Consider the following 14,126-nt stretch of genomic DNA (forward strand, 5'->3'; position numbering starts at 1 on the left):
AATTGTCTCTGACTCACCTTCGGATCGTAAAGATGGAAGACTAATTTTTATCATTTCTTACGCGATAGGTGAGAGAAATAATAATAATAATTAAAAAATCACAAAATAAAACAGAGAAAACGAATAAAGAAAAAAAAATATATATATATATACTTTGCCATCGGTAGCAAATTAATCGGTTTGCCGGTTCGTTAATATCCTTCTCGTTAGCTTGTAAAGTGACTTGATCGATCGGCTAAACGGATTTTTACGCTTGATCCTGGTCCTGTTGCTCGACGAAGTAAAAGAGTAAAATAGATCTCGGAAAGAGTAGTATACCGGCTAGTTGATAATCGTTATACCTTTCGATAAAACTTACGTTACGTACGTGCGTATATGCCAAGGAAAAAGAAAGAAAAGAGAAAAAGGGGTGGAGAGAAAAAGAGGAGAGAAAGACGGATAGATAAAAAGAAGAAAAGAAAAAAAGAAAGACTGAACGAGAGAGTGAAAAAAAGATAGAGAGAGAGAGAGAGAGAGAACCGCCGATAAACGTCGACGAAGTTCGATGCAATCAGCCAGATAGTCAGATTGCCTGTAGTCAGAGCAGACAGTGCCTATTTACTTTTTGCCTCGCACACCGATCATAATCGATCGACTTATCGATCTTCCCCACCCTCCACCGCGTCCCTCGATGATCGGTTTAACGCTTGAGAAACGCATAATCGCGCTTTAGAAGCGGCGGCCTTTTCTAACATAAGCGAGAGTAAACCGTTGCTTGCACTCGGCTATTGTTCGGTACGGCACCGTTTTAGAAATAGAATTGAGAGACTAGAGAGGGGGGAAAAAATATCGCGCGATCTTATCGAAAATCGAGAATTGATATCTCGTTAAAGTTATGATCGGTTTCTTTAATGGAAAATCTTTGTGTCTCTCTTTCTCTATCTATCTATCTATCTATCTATCTATCTATCTGTCTGTCTGTCTATCCCTTTTTATCTTATTTACAACGGAGCTTCTCCTCGTAAGATGCACGAAGAAGGATTATTAAATAAATCGTATTAAAAAAAAAAAAAAGAAAAAAGAAAGAAAGAAAGAAAAAAGAAATTATAGCCACGAGAATAGTATTTCGAAATTACCCACGTGGCACACATTCTGACACGCACAGCTCGGAAGTTTATTACGCATTGCTTTTACCTCGACTCGAAGACGACCGGAAACATCCATTCTTTCTCGTCCTTATATCATGCGAACTAACCACGATTCTCCGCTCGAGTCGAGCAAAGGTCATTCTTACGCACTTCGGAGTCATTCGCAATACGTTCTTGTAATCGGACTTGATTATGGACATCGCTCGTAGGTAGAACCCTCTCGTTATGTATGAGTGTATATATACATTTATGGATTTATCTATCCGTGCACGTGTAATAACGGAAGCGTATGCGAGAGGAACGGTCATGTTCCTCCTTCTTCTCCTTTTCTTTTTCTTCATCTTACTTTACTAACCGTTTGTTCTCTTTATTATATATAACCGACATCTATCGTACCGTCATTTCTTTTTTCTTCTACTAGCATTCGCGTCTTATTAACGTTTCCTTCTATAAAAAAGAAGTGAGAAAAGAAAAGAGAAAAAAAAAGAGAGAGAGACAGAGAGAAAAAAGTCAATCATCGTCGTAACGGGCTTAAAGCAAAATCGTTACAAAGAAATCAACTCCGCGGCCTTTGGTAATGGTAATAAATCTTTAAAAATTTCGATCCTCGCGAGAATGGGTATTATCGTATATTTAACTGATCGATCGGATGACGAGACGACGGACATATCGATCGATTTTACATGCGATTGCCACGAACTCGAGAATTCGTTCGCATAATATTCTTATGAATATTTATGTTCTCTCGTGGCTCAGGTGAAAAAAGTGAAAGAGGAAGAGAGAAAGAAAGGCAAACAAAAAAAAATGTTAATGAAAAAGAAAAGGAAGAAAAAAGAAAAAAGGACTCCAGCGAACGCCTACGATTACGGTTTGTCAATTTTGATCTCCTCAAGTCTATCTCTTCTTATTTTTTATTTATATATATATATATATATATATATATACGTATATATATATATATATATCTTTTCGAGGACGAAATTAACAAACGAGCGATCAACGTGGGAGAATAAACGAGATTGATTACACGGACAAGTCCTTCTATTTCTTCTCTTTTTTATATTTATCTTTTAACACGGACACGCACGAAGAGGATAAATTATTCAACAAAGTATAAGTTCTGTTATCGCGAATTATTTATCGTGAGAGAAAGGACGTGTGTTTGGTAAGAGAGGGATGAAAGGAGAGGTGGATAAAGGGTGAGTGGGAGGAAGAGGGGGTGGGTGTGTTGAGATGGAAGAGGAAGACGAGGAAACAAAAATGAAGTTCCAAGTTTCATTAAAATATTTTCGCGATGAATTCACGGTAGAATCACGAGTGACAAGTCGCATGTTATAAAATGATAATAAGGATAAACGAATTCGCTCGACACGAGTTTGTTGTATGATTAATGCTCCTGTTCCTCCACCACGTCCTCCTCCTCCTTCTTTTCTTCTTCTTCTTCTTCTTCTTCTTCTTCTTCTGAGTCCTCTCAGATATCGTCCTTCGATTAATGTTAATTACGACTTAACGTCAAGCGATAAGTTCGAGAAGAGACACTTTCGAGAGTCATTACGCGTTCGATGGACAAAATTAGGTCGAGAGATCGAAATCCGGGCAAGAAACGAGCTACGAAAAAGAAACGAAACGAACTTCGTTATACTCCTTTTTCGATGTCTTCCGTAACGTTGTTTTTTAACGATAAAAAAAAGGAAGAGGAAGAGAAGAAGAAGATTAAGAAGAAGAAGAAGAAGAAGAAGAAGAAGACGAGAAAGGTTCGTCCCAACATTGGCTACTTATTTTTCAAGCCTGACTTTCAGAGCGTTCGCTTTCGAGAAATTTGTAAGAAATCGCGAAGGAAGGACTCTCGGTTGTCGATCGGATCGATAATAAGAAAAAAGTTTGCTCGATCGAGCACGATCCGGCTTTTTGTCGCTTTTGTTTAGCTGCAGAATCCGGGTCACCAAGCGGGAGCCCGCTGATCGCCTCGTATTCGCCGCGTAACTATGAATATTCTATACATTCGTACATACATATACACACATACACACACGTATATATATATATATATATATATATATATATATATTCTAGTATCTTGTACGCGTGCAATAATATCGGATAAAATAAATGATTCGCAAGTCATCCTAGTCGGCGAACGATCTCTCGGCGACTTGATAGTTCTCGCTCTCTTTCTATGGTTTCTTATAATATTTATAAACTACTCATACGTACACGAGTTTCATATGCACTCTCACTCACTCACTCACTCACTCACTCACTCACTCTCTCTCTTTCTTTTTCTTTTTTTTTTCGCAGGAGTAACTGCAGAAAAGAACCGCGTTATATTCCCGTATGGACCTACGACGACGAGAGATCGATTCATGGATCGCGCCTAGCATCCAAGGTCGATCGCGATCTGCAACCGTGAAATATTATACTATTGTGCCAATTTTTTTCTTTTTTTTTTTCATCATTCTTCGCTTGGTATCATTCAGTTTCTCTCTCTCTCTCTTTCTTTTAATTATATCTAGGATGATAAGCACGATCGAGCATATATTGTTTTTCTGTTTCTATGCATCACAAAAAGAATGGTCCTTATTTCTGATAATTCGTTTTGCCGTTTTGTCGTTTATATATATATATACAAACATTTATAGAAGAAAATCGAGATTTACTTTGAACCTTGCGCAATCGATAAATCGAAAAACTCTAGACTACAATTTTCAAGAGGAAAAGATTGCCAATGTTATCTAATTAGAGAAATTAACGGATTCACGAATCACACGAGTACGTATACATGAAAAATGGAAATGGAAATGTAGTAAGAGAGAAAGAGAGAGAGAGAGAGAAAGAAAGAAAGAAAGAAAGAGAAAAAGAAAAATAGAGAGAGAGAAAGAGAAAGAGCACGATGCAGATATGCACGTGACTACACGGTGCGATATAGTGCAGGGGTGTGCGATACGTGTGCCGACGGTTTGACATCCGCTATACATTCACTATTGCACAAGCGATAGATACCTCCTTGCACGGGTATCGCTGTCTCGTGCAGAGCGAATTCTTCGTTGTACGGGCTTTGCACACGCCTTGGTACACACCCTCGCGAATAGGTGAACATCGGCTTTGCTGATCTTTCTCTTTCTCTCAAACTAACCCATATGTAGAGGACGCATGTATATCTCTCTCTCTATTTCTTCTTTGCTTCCGTCTCTTTCTGTCTTCCTTTCTCTCTCTCTCTCTCTCTCTCTCTCTCTTTCTTTTTGTTCTTCTTATTCAGCCAAGAAGAGAGATCCAATTTTTGCAGGTTGAGCTTTAACGCGGAGGTGGCAAGATTTATCGGTAGAGAACTGAATTCTCCCATTCCAACTTTATTTTCAATCGAACGAAAAAAAAAAAAAGAAAAAATATATATATATATATACGTATACGCATGCACGCATGCACGCAAGCAAGGAGAAAGAAGCACTCAATAAAGAATGAATGAAATTATTTCAATGATCGGAATATTACGATGATATGTTTTGAATAGTTTCTCATTTTTCTAGCCCGTCGAACCTGTCAAGATCGTACTCGATACGATACGTTTCGAATGTTTTAATGAGACTAATCAACGAACCGACTACACTTCTCACTTTCATTAACATATTGTATGTGATATCTACGTCGAAATTTCACCGAGCCACCGTATGGACGTTTCTAATGAGCTCGTACCGTTGGAATAGAAATTCGAAGGAAAAAGGAAGAAGGAAGAAGAAGAAGAAGAAGGAGGAGGAGGAAGAGGAAAAGAAGAAGGAGAAGAAAGAGATCAGGATGATTATCTCTCTATATCGAAAGTCCATTAACAATTCGGTGTGGCGCGTCCATCAAATTAATTGCGGTTAATTAATGGTTTCTCTAACTCGGCTCGAAAGACAATCCTTTGTTACTCGGACGTTCGAAATTCATCATTCGGACACCTGCCTCTTTGCGTCTATGATTTAAAGAAAGAGAAGGAAATACTAACTTTCCCTTTCACTTTTATAAAACGATAATTTCAAGTATACATATATATGTATATATATACATATAAAAGAAGAATATTATTAATTGGAAATAGATTAATTACTTTATTCGAACGATCTAAAGGAATAAATAACGAGCGTGTTATTCGAATTAAAAGAAAAATGAGAATTCTTATCTTTTTTTGTTTCTAAATTGACGGTTTAACGACAATGGTCAAAAAGAATATATATCGTTTATAATACTTTTTGTTATTAATATTCACGTAGAGATTTCGTAACACTAACTCGATGTAATTAACATCGTCGTAATCAGCCGGTGCCATTTTCAACGATTAATCGTTAACTCGCTCGCGTGTCACTAGCTTGGTGTTACACTCCGTACGATCTCCGTTCGATCGGAAATTAATAATTACCGTAATATTCACGGGTGGCACGGCCAATCGCTGGATATCTCGTAGACGTACGAAATTAGATAGGATCGGGGATCGAGAATCGATAATTATTGGATTGGGATCGAAGTTGTTTCTGAGCTAATAATGATCTACATTTAAGTTGAATATAACGCCGTCGAGAACGTATCTAAATACATGCGTTTTTATTTTTAAAATGAGTAGAACTCGAACGTAGAACGTACATATGTACGTAATAATAAAAATGCACGATATCGTTTTGATATGGATGTAAAACGTTTCGTATAAATTCTTAACGTTGTTTTCTTCTTCTTCTTCTTCTTCTTCTTCCTTCTTAATCTTTTATTACTTCGTAATGATCTTGGAATGCAACGTTTTCGAGATAATTAATCAATTACATTACGGTAACAGGAGGATGCATGCCCTGATACAAAGAAAAATGAATACTACTTTATTAACTTACAACTTAACGAAACTACAATTCGTAGAAATTATTAATCGTTCTCTTTTAACGAAGGGAATTAATCGGAGCTGGACGATTATTTTCTTTTTTTTTTTTATTATCTCGTGCCACGTAGATAGGAGAAAGAAGAAAGTAGTTCAAACGCGTACTCGTAAAGACTCTTTTCATCATGAAAACGCAAACGCGCAAACGTTTCAATTAATCTCAGCTTGAACAGGTGAAACTATCCTCGTCGAACGGACTAAAAAAAGAGAAGAAGAAAGAAAGAAAAGAAAAGAAATTAAATATTCTTTTCCGCGGGACGGAGATACAGAAATAATGAAAGATGCTCGATTACAAATCGGAGATGAGAATCTATGTGAATTTATAAACTACTACTTGCATCTCTATTTAAGAGATGCTAGATGCTACTGTACATATACGTATATGTATATGTTATAATACAAGATAATGGTACACGAGCGTGCAACTCATTTTCCGCGATAAAACGGCCGATCTACATACGACGTGTAAACTTTACGATACTTTCTTTTCCCGCGAGAGAGGCAAGAATTTCACGGTCCGAGTTTGCGATAATCTCGAGATCGTATATTTTCTCGGACGTCTTTCCTGGACCCTCCTGTCAGTCTTTCCACCTTCGCGGCATGTACCTACGTACCGTTCGACCAGCTTTTTCTTTCTCTCTCTTTCTCTCTCTCTCTCTTTATCTATCTCTTTCTTTCTTATTCGTACACATGTGCGTCACCCTCTACACGTGTCGTCTCTCTCTTTCTCTCTCTCTCTTTCGTTCCGTTTCCGTACGTAAATTTACATAAACCATAAGCAGTATGCGTCGTGGTAGGTACGGCACTGTGTAACAAGATATATACATACTTATACTACACATTGTAAGGAAATCAGATCTTTACATACGAGGAAGGAAAGGATAACACACTCTCTCGTTACGACCGTATATCGATTCGTCGTACGACAAGAATTTCTATTTTTCGAGAAAACTTCAAATTTAATCGAAGAATAAAGGAAAGAATTGTCGAAAAGTGAGAGAGGAGAGAAGGAAAGGAAAGAAAAAGAAGACGAGCGAAAAAAGAGGGAAAAAAAAGAGAAAACGTTGTAGGAAGGTGTCGAACACGAGAGTATTTAACCCACGCCAAAAGTCTTACAACGACAATTATTTCCTCCCACTTAGGTCCATTATCTAGTCCCTAAATCGGTACACGTTCGGTCTTAAATCAGATCGTTCTACGTAGAGTCAGGAGGAGGACAAGTATCGCGAATCGTTCTTCCTACGTGGTAGACGACGAGGAACACCGTTTCCCTTTTATTTCCTCTCGATATCCTCGAGACCAAGAAGACGAAGAAGAGGACGAAGAAGACGAAGAAGAAGACGAAGAAGAAGACGAGATTCGAGGCTCTTTCTACGAGAAAAAGAGAATAAGAGAGAGTGAGAAAGAGAGTAAAAGAAAGATAGAGATAGATAGACGGATAGAGAGAAAGAAAGACAGAGAGAGAAAGAGGGAAAGAGAGAAAGAGAGAGGCGTGTGTCGGTGGGTGTAATAAAGTGAGGTAAAGTCGAGGTCCGATTTATAAAAGCCACGATGCAAGGGAGTGTAACGGCTTCAAGGACGAGCGTACACACCCGACTCTCCCAGGAAACTGCTAACCGACATCCGCGAGGACACACGCGCGTGTGCATCTGGCGACGAGGTTCTCCGTTGCAACGCATCGCAAAAACCAGTTATCTCTTTCTCCTTCTTCTTCTTTTTCTTCTTCTTCTTCTTTTCTTTTTCTTTTAACTTGACGTCCACGAGAAAAGTGAGAGACAGAAGAAGGACGAGAGAGATAGATAGAAAGAAAGAGAGAGAGAGAGAGAGATTTCTTCGTTGAAGGATGACCACTGAAGACTCAATCCCTTTAATCGAAATTAAATAAAAAATATAAAAAAAAATAGATTATATATAAAGTATAATAAAATAAAAATAAACGAGTTCTCTCGAATTATAAACGAGTAAGAAGGTAAAATGATATCGATGCATCGATTGGACGATCGTAACGGATATGTAATTTGCACCTTCGTCTCTGGTGTTATATTATCTTTCTCTCTCTCTCTCCCTCTCTCTCTCTCTCTCTCTCTGTTTAATGAAAGAGAAGGTAAAAAAAAGAAGAAAAAATCAAGACGACTATGACTATTACTATGACTATGTCTATGACGAGAGGACGTTTTCACTCTCGCCAAGGCCTCTTCGAAAAACCGCAGACGAGTTCTGATTCGATACATCGAACTCTTGACGAATCTATCCTTGCAATTTTTGTTTCCTATCTTATCTCACCCTCACCCTCATCCTCATCCTCACTTCTCCCTCGTTTCGAGATATCGCTTATTGATAGGACGTTTCGTTTAATCGAATCTACTTATGTACTTACAAATAGAAGTAATCTGCGGAATTGGATAAATATTCTCGATCGTTTACAAATTTTGTAATTAATCATTAACGATACCAGCCAATGAAGGAAAAGAATGAAAATATTGCATTATTAATTGATTTATACAAAAGATAAAGAGAGAGAGGGAGAGAGAGAGAGAGAGATAGCTGTCGGTTTACCGGCTTTTTGTAAGTCCTGTCAAAACATTTTACGGTGTCTCGCGGCTTCTTAATGGGCTGCTAACGATAACGTAAATCATGACTCGATCGTCGGGAAAACTAATGACCGAGCTTATCGTCGGTTTCTTCTCGATACGTCGGTCAATTATATTCTCGCGAGGGTCGCGCCGAGAATAAACGGGGGAAAAAGTTTTGACAGGATCGATGACTAAATCGTATAACGTCGTAGCGAGTCAATTATTTTACCGGCACGTGGCGTTCGCGTGGAGAAGATCGACGGCTGCTGTGGTCCATGGATAACGATCTGAAAGAAGAATGGAGGTGGACCCAGAAAATCGCACGAAAGAAATCATCGAAAGAAAGAGGAGGAAGACGGGAGAGGGAAACGCAAGGAGGGAACCAGGAGAAATGAGGCTTTCGTGTCTTCCAATTCGTGCCGACGCGAATTCATTTATGCGATATATATCTATATACATATATCGACACGACACCATCTAAAGGATGACGAATTGTACAGCAGCTTCTTTCGTTCATTCGTTCGTTCGTTCGTTCGTTCGTTCACTCGTTCGATCGTCTCCGAAAAAAATCAATTAAAATTATGACGATTGAAACGTATCAGTGATAATGAAACATTAATGGCTACGATTAATAAAGATATTTCGAAGAAATTGAATCTTTTATTTATTTTCTTTATCCTCTTTTTTTTCTTTTTTTTTTTGGATGAATTTTGTCGAAAAAATTATCCCAGCAGCGGAGAGAAAAGAAGAGAAAAGAAAACCATGAAAAAAAAAAGAATCGTGTAAGCTAGGCCAACTTCATTATCACCGGTGTAATTAGCGAAACGAATTACGAAGGATACACTAACGTTATATTTTGAAGGTAATACGATGAACATGCGAAAGCGAACAAGAAAAAGAGAGAGAAAATCGACCTTGCTCTTTTTTGCTTCTGTTCGTCTCGTTTAAGAAGAAAGAAAGAATAAAAAGAGATAAAAAATAAAATAAATTAAAAGAACAAGAACAAGTTGTTTTTAGATCTATCGGATCAAGTTGTTAAGGGACCCGAACTTGCTCGCTCGATGATTAACAGCTTCGATCTTCTCTTTTAATTACCTACCGCGCAAAAGAAATTATCTTATCGAGTATGCTAACTGAATCGAAACGCTCTACGTCGACATACTCAGGTTGTTATTTGTACAGACTAACAAAAATAAATAAATAAAAATAAACTGGACGTGTTGTCCGTGAACAAGAAGATTCTGTCCATCGATTTTCTCTTTCTTATCTTATATTCATATATACTTATAATCTAAGTTTCATACTTGTCGTATTTAATTAAATTTCCTTTTTACGAACTTTTACTTTTACTTATTTGTAATTTTACTGTAAAAAGAAAAATTTCAAAAGGGCCAAAACCAATAATTCAACATGCAAATTTTGATTGAATTTAAAAAGTCATTAGTAGCTCGGCACTACTTGCAGTTACATCTTGTTAAAATAATTATTTCATCGTAAGTAATACCGATTGCCTTTTAATATTAAAATTCTACTATTTTACTACTTTAAAACCAATTATGTAGAATCATATTACTATCGTATATCCATTAATAATTATTATAATTGAGAAAAAAGACAAATGAAATTAAAGGTGAAACGAATCAAACATTTTTTTCTAATCGATCGAGATTAGACGAAAATTTATGAATTCGTTTGTTATCGACCTACCTATCCGACAGAAAGAAAGAGAACTCATTAATCATTTTTTGAAACTCTATTCTTAAAGCAGATACACATCTACCGATGTATATTATATATAGTTCAATACTAAAAATAGAACGCAGTGATTATTATACGCATAGCCTATATACATTATATAAAGATTATATATCATATTTTATTAAATATTATCTGTAAATAAGAATATATAATCTAAAGAACAATAGAAATAATTTAATCTTCTATTAATATAATTAACGTTAAAAATTCTGAACTAGAAATAATTAACTTATAAATTAAGCCTATGATTCTCTTTGCTTTTTAGCAAATATTCAGACAAAAAAATTATAATAACGATAATAATTATATATATAATATACTACTTTCAAACTTTTATTTTAAGAATAAATTTATTGAGATGTTTAATTTAATTAATATAAAAAAGAAAATCTTGAAAGACACCCTGCATTGAGCGAGTGTCTTAATAAAAAAGGAAAATCATGATTCACGAATTAACTTAATTATCCATCACGAAGGGGTTTGTCTTCTTGTTTATTTGTTGCTAGATCAAACTAGATCACGATTAAATAGACTAAGCACGAAGTAGCAATGTGTGCAACGTAGACAACATCACATACTTTTCTTGAACGAAATCGGATAAATGAATGTTCGATTTCACCACTACTGAAGCAAACACTAAGAGCTAATTAATTGCACTGTTAATTAAGTGACTCAATCCGATGAAACAAGAAGACCCTGGCCTGATATACAATAATGAAAAATTCACAAGGTAGAGAAACTACACATCTAGGGAACCACAACGTAAATAAAACCAAAAGATTCTACTTACAGTTGCTTTTGCTCGTTTAGGACAAAATAAATCTACGAGTACAACCAGTCAATCGTGCCGATATGGATCTTTAAATTTTTCTGCTTACTACTTAAGAAATTCTGCGATCGCTCCAAAACACTTGTTCCCCAACTATCATGACTTAGTTCTAATGATGTCGTGAAGTTGATCGAAATTATTCTTAAATCTCGTTGCTACGATGAATCGATGAATCGTCGATTAATTTCTAATTAAAAAGAGCCACGAAAGATGATCAATTATATGTTCAATATCGAAGAGATATGTTCGATGAATGAAAATAATTAAAAAAATATGATTTTATTAATGAATGAGGAGTAATGATTAGAATACTTACATATTGATTGTATCCAGACGAGGTAGAAATTTTATTTCGACGAACAACACTGACTCTAAATCGCGATATAATTTAATTTAATATATTTAAAGTAATCTATTTGATTACAAAAACTTCAATACTTTTTCGCACAAGCACTGACTCTACGATCGCATTGCACGCGATCCACTATTGAAGCCTTATAAACTAAAAAAAAAAATAAAAGAAAGAAAAGACACATAGAAAATGTGCCATTAAATATAATATATGTTAAAGCAAGCTGTAGTATGATTCTGTAATAATTATTTTATAATAAATTATATAGTACTATTATCAATTGATCCATTATATGAGAATTGGTATTTTATTAATATATAAATTTAATAAATCTAATAAAAAAGAATATCATTCGCTAGATGCAACTACAAAATTTTGAAATTATATATAAATAAATTAGATCGAACGAATGAATAAATATAACGATTTATATGATCGTAGTAAAACAATACAAGTAAAATTTATCAAAAATTACTCGAGTACTTTATCGTCTTGTTATACATAGCAACGACTTTAATAATGAATTTATTAATTAATTAATCAATATTTTTTAATATACCGAACGTCAGCCATTAGCTCGCTAGTGCTTACGTTGAACTATACAAAATGTATGAACACCGGAAGCAATACCGATTACCAGATCTCACCACATGGAGGTTGCTGCGTATGGAGATCCATTTATGAGATACATATTATAGAAAAAATACATCAAAAATTTCACGTAAACTAAAATTCTAAGTATAATAAAATAAAGTTTCATTAACAAGTTCGATATGTAAAACGATCTTTACTCTATCACGAGAATATTAAAGAAAATATTGATCTGTTTCGTACGAGAGTCGAATACTATTATCCTTGAAAATATTGTAGCCATAATCTAATCTCTAATTTCTAACGAGGATGCTTTCCTAATGTCTTTATTTAAAGACGACCTTCTTAGAATAGATCAAATACAAAGTAATATATGTATATATATATTATATTATAACATTTATACGCATTAAATATGTACCAAGCTAATAACTCTGAGATATACGCACTATAAGATATATATATATATGTGAAATATGTATAAAATATGATAAATGTATTCCAATAAATAACGCAATAAATTCGAGAAAATAAACAGATTAAAACACGTCTGGACTAGTTACGTACTACGTATGTAATATTGCGTGTACTTATTTACGTGTAGACCTAGCTGGCACTGGCCTTGAGCCGAGCTCCAAGATCGATTGTTTACGTTTTTCTTCTTGTCTTCGTTTCCTATTGAAAAATTTCTTGTAAATTCGTACACTGTTTCAATGTATTATTTATCTATCTTTCTCTCTCTCTCTCTCTATCTCTCTATCTGCTTTAAAAAAATATAAACATACTTATAAATGTACAACAGCAATATTATATTTTCAATGTACAAAATTCTTAGAAGTATTAGTCATTGTATTATATAAGATTCTTCCAAGTCTAAAAAAATTGTAATATTGTATACCAATAGAGTATACAATTAAATCTGTATGTACGTATAATATCTATATATATATGTGTGTGTATATATATGTATGTACGTATGTAAATGTATAAAAGACGAATATAACGAAAAATTCGATTCATTAATATTAATTAATGAAAAATTATAAATCAAAGCATGTTAAAAAGCGATAAAATGATCGATATCGTAGGAAATAACGTTGGAAAAATGACGAAAAAGTTATTGTATTATTATACAGTATCTTCCCAAGGATATCCCATGACGAATTTATATTTTTGCGAATATCTTTTAAACGACTAGAAGGTTTAGCTTACGAATAATATATGTTAAAAAACGTGTTTTAAGGAATCGCTTGATATATAGTACAAGGGTGTACGTTAGAAAAAATATAGTAATTACCTGTAATAATGAAGACGACGAAGCGATCGTGCTAACTGCGTTGAAACAGGAACACAAAATGGCGTCGACATCACCAGCACGTAGAATATGTAGTCCTCGTTCCACTTTTGAAGCACATTAATTTATCCAGAAATTGTATTACAAAGTAAAATAACATGTACGTACATAAATAATTTTAAATATAAATTATTAAATATATTATTGTTGTCTAATTAAGTAATTAATTAATATAGATAATCGTCGTATGTCGGTAGATCGATTAGTAGATGATTCGTGTAGATTATAAATTATTTAAATAATTATAAAATTATCGAAGATATTAATTTTAAAGTTTTCACGTTGAGAAGATGAGAGCTTCGATGTTCACTCTTCGAAAGACGAAAGAGAATTGACCCGGTAAGCATCAAAGTCGATCGAGAGTTTGTTTTTGTTGACATTACACGTAACCAACGAGCGCGAGTACAAGATCTTTAACTATTGGAATATCAAACAAAGGTTATTGTGTATTTATCGTGTGTTGTGAGTTTTGTATTGTTAAATAGAATGTACCATTGTTTAAATATTCATTGAATGTTCTTCGTATATATTATACGTTGTTTACATAATTATAAAATAATCTAAAATATGATTTATTTAAGCTTACTCATTGAAATCTAAAAGAAAACTGTTTCAATAATCAAAGTTAAATACGTATATATTCTC

General features: G+C 34.6%; 1 protein-coding gene across 1 annotated transcript in view; it reads right to left on the reverse strand.

Moving 5' to 3' along the window:
* The window catches only part of LOC127070727 (chorion transcription factor Cf2-like), a 79,346-nt gene extending 67,723 nt beyond the window's left edge, over positions 1-11,623 (reverse strand). Inside the window, exons 1-2 of the mRNA XM_051009072.1 lie at positions 11,501-11,623; positions 11,234-11,371 (exon numbers count right to left, since the gene is read on the reverse strand). The gene's annotated coding sequence lies outside the window, so the exon portion shown is untranslated. The remainder of the gene's footprint in view (positions 1-11,233; positions 11,372-11,500) is intronic.
* Positions 11,624-14,126: the final 2,503 nt, after the last annotated feature.

This window comes from Vespula vulgaris, chromosome 19, assembly GCF_905475345.1.
Source record: "Vespula vulgaris chromosome 19, iyVesVulg1.1, whole genome shotgun sequence".
Classification (NCBI taxonomy): Eukaryota; Metazoa; Arthropoda; class Insecta; order Hymenoptera; family Vespidae; genus Vespula; species Vespula vulgaris.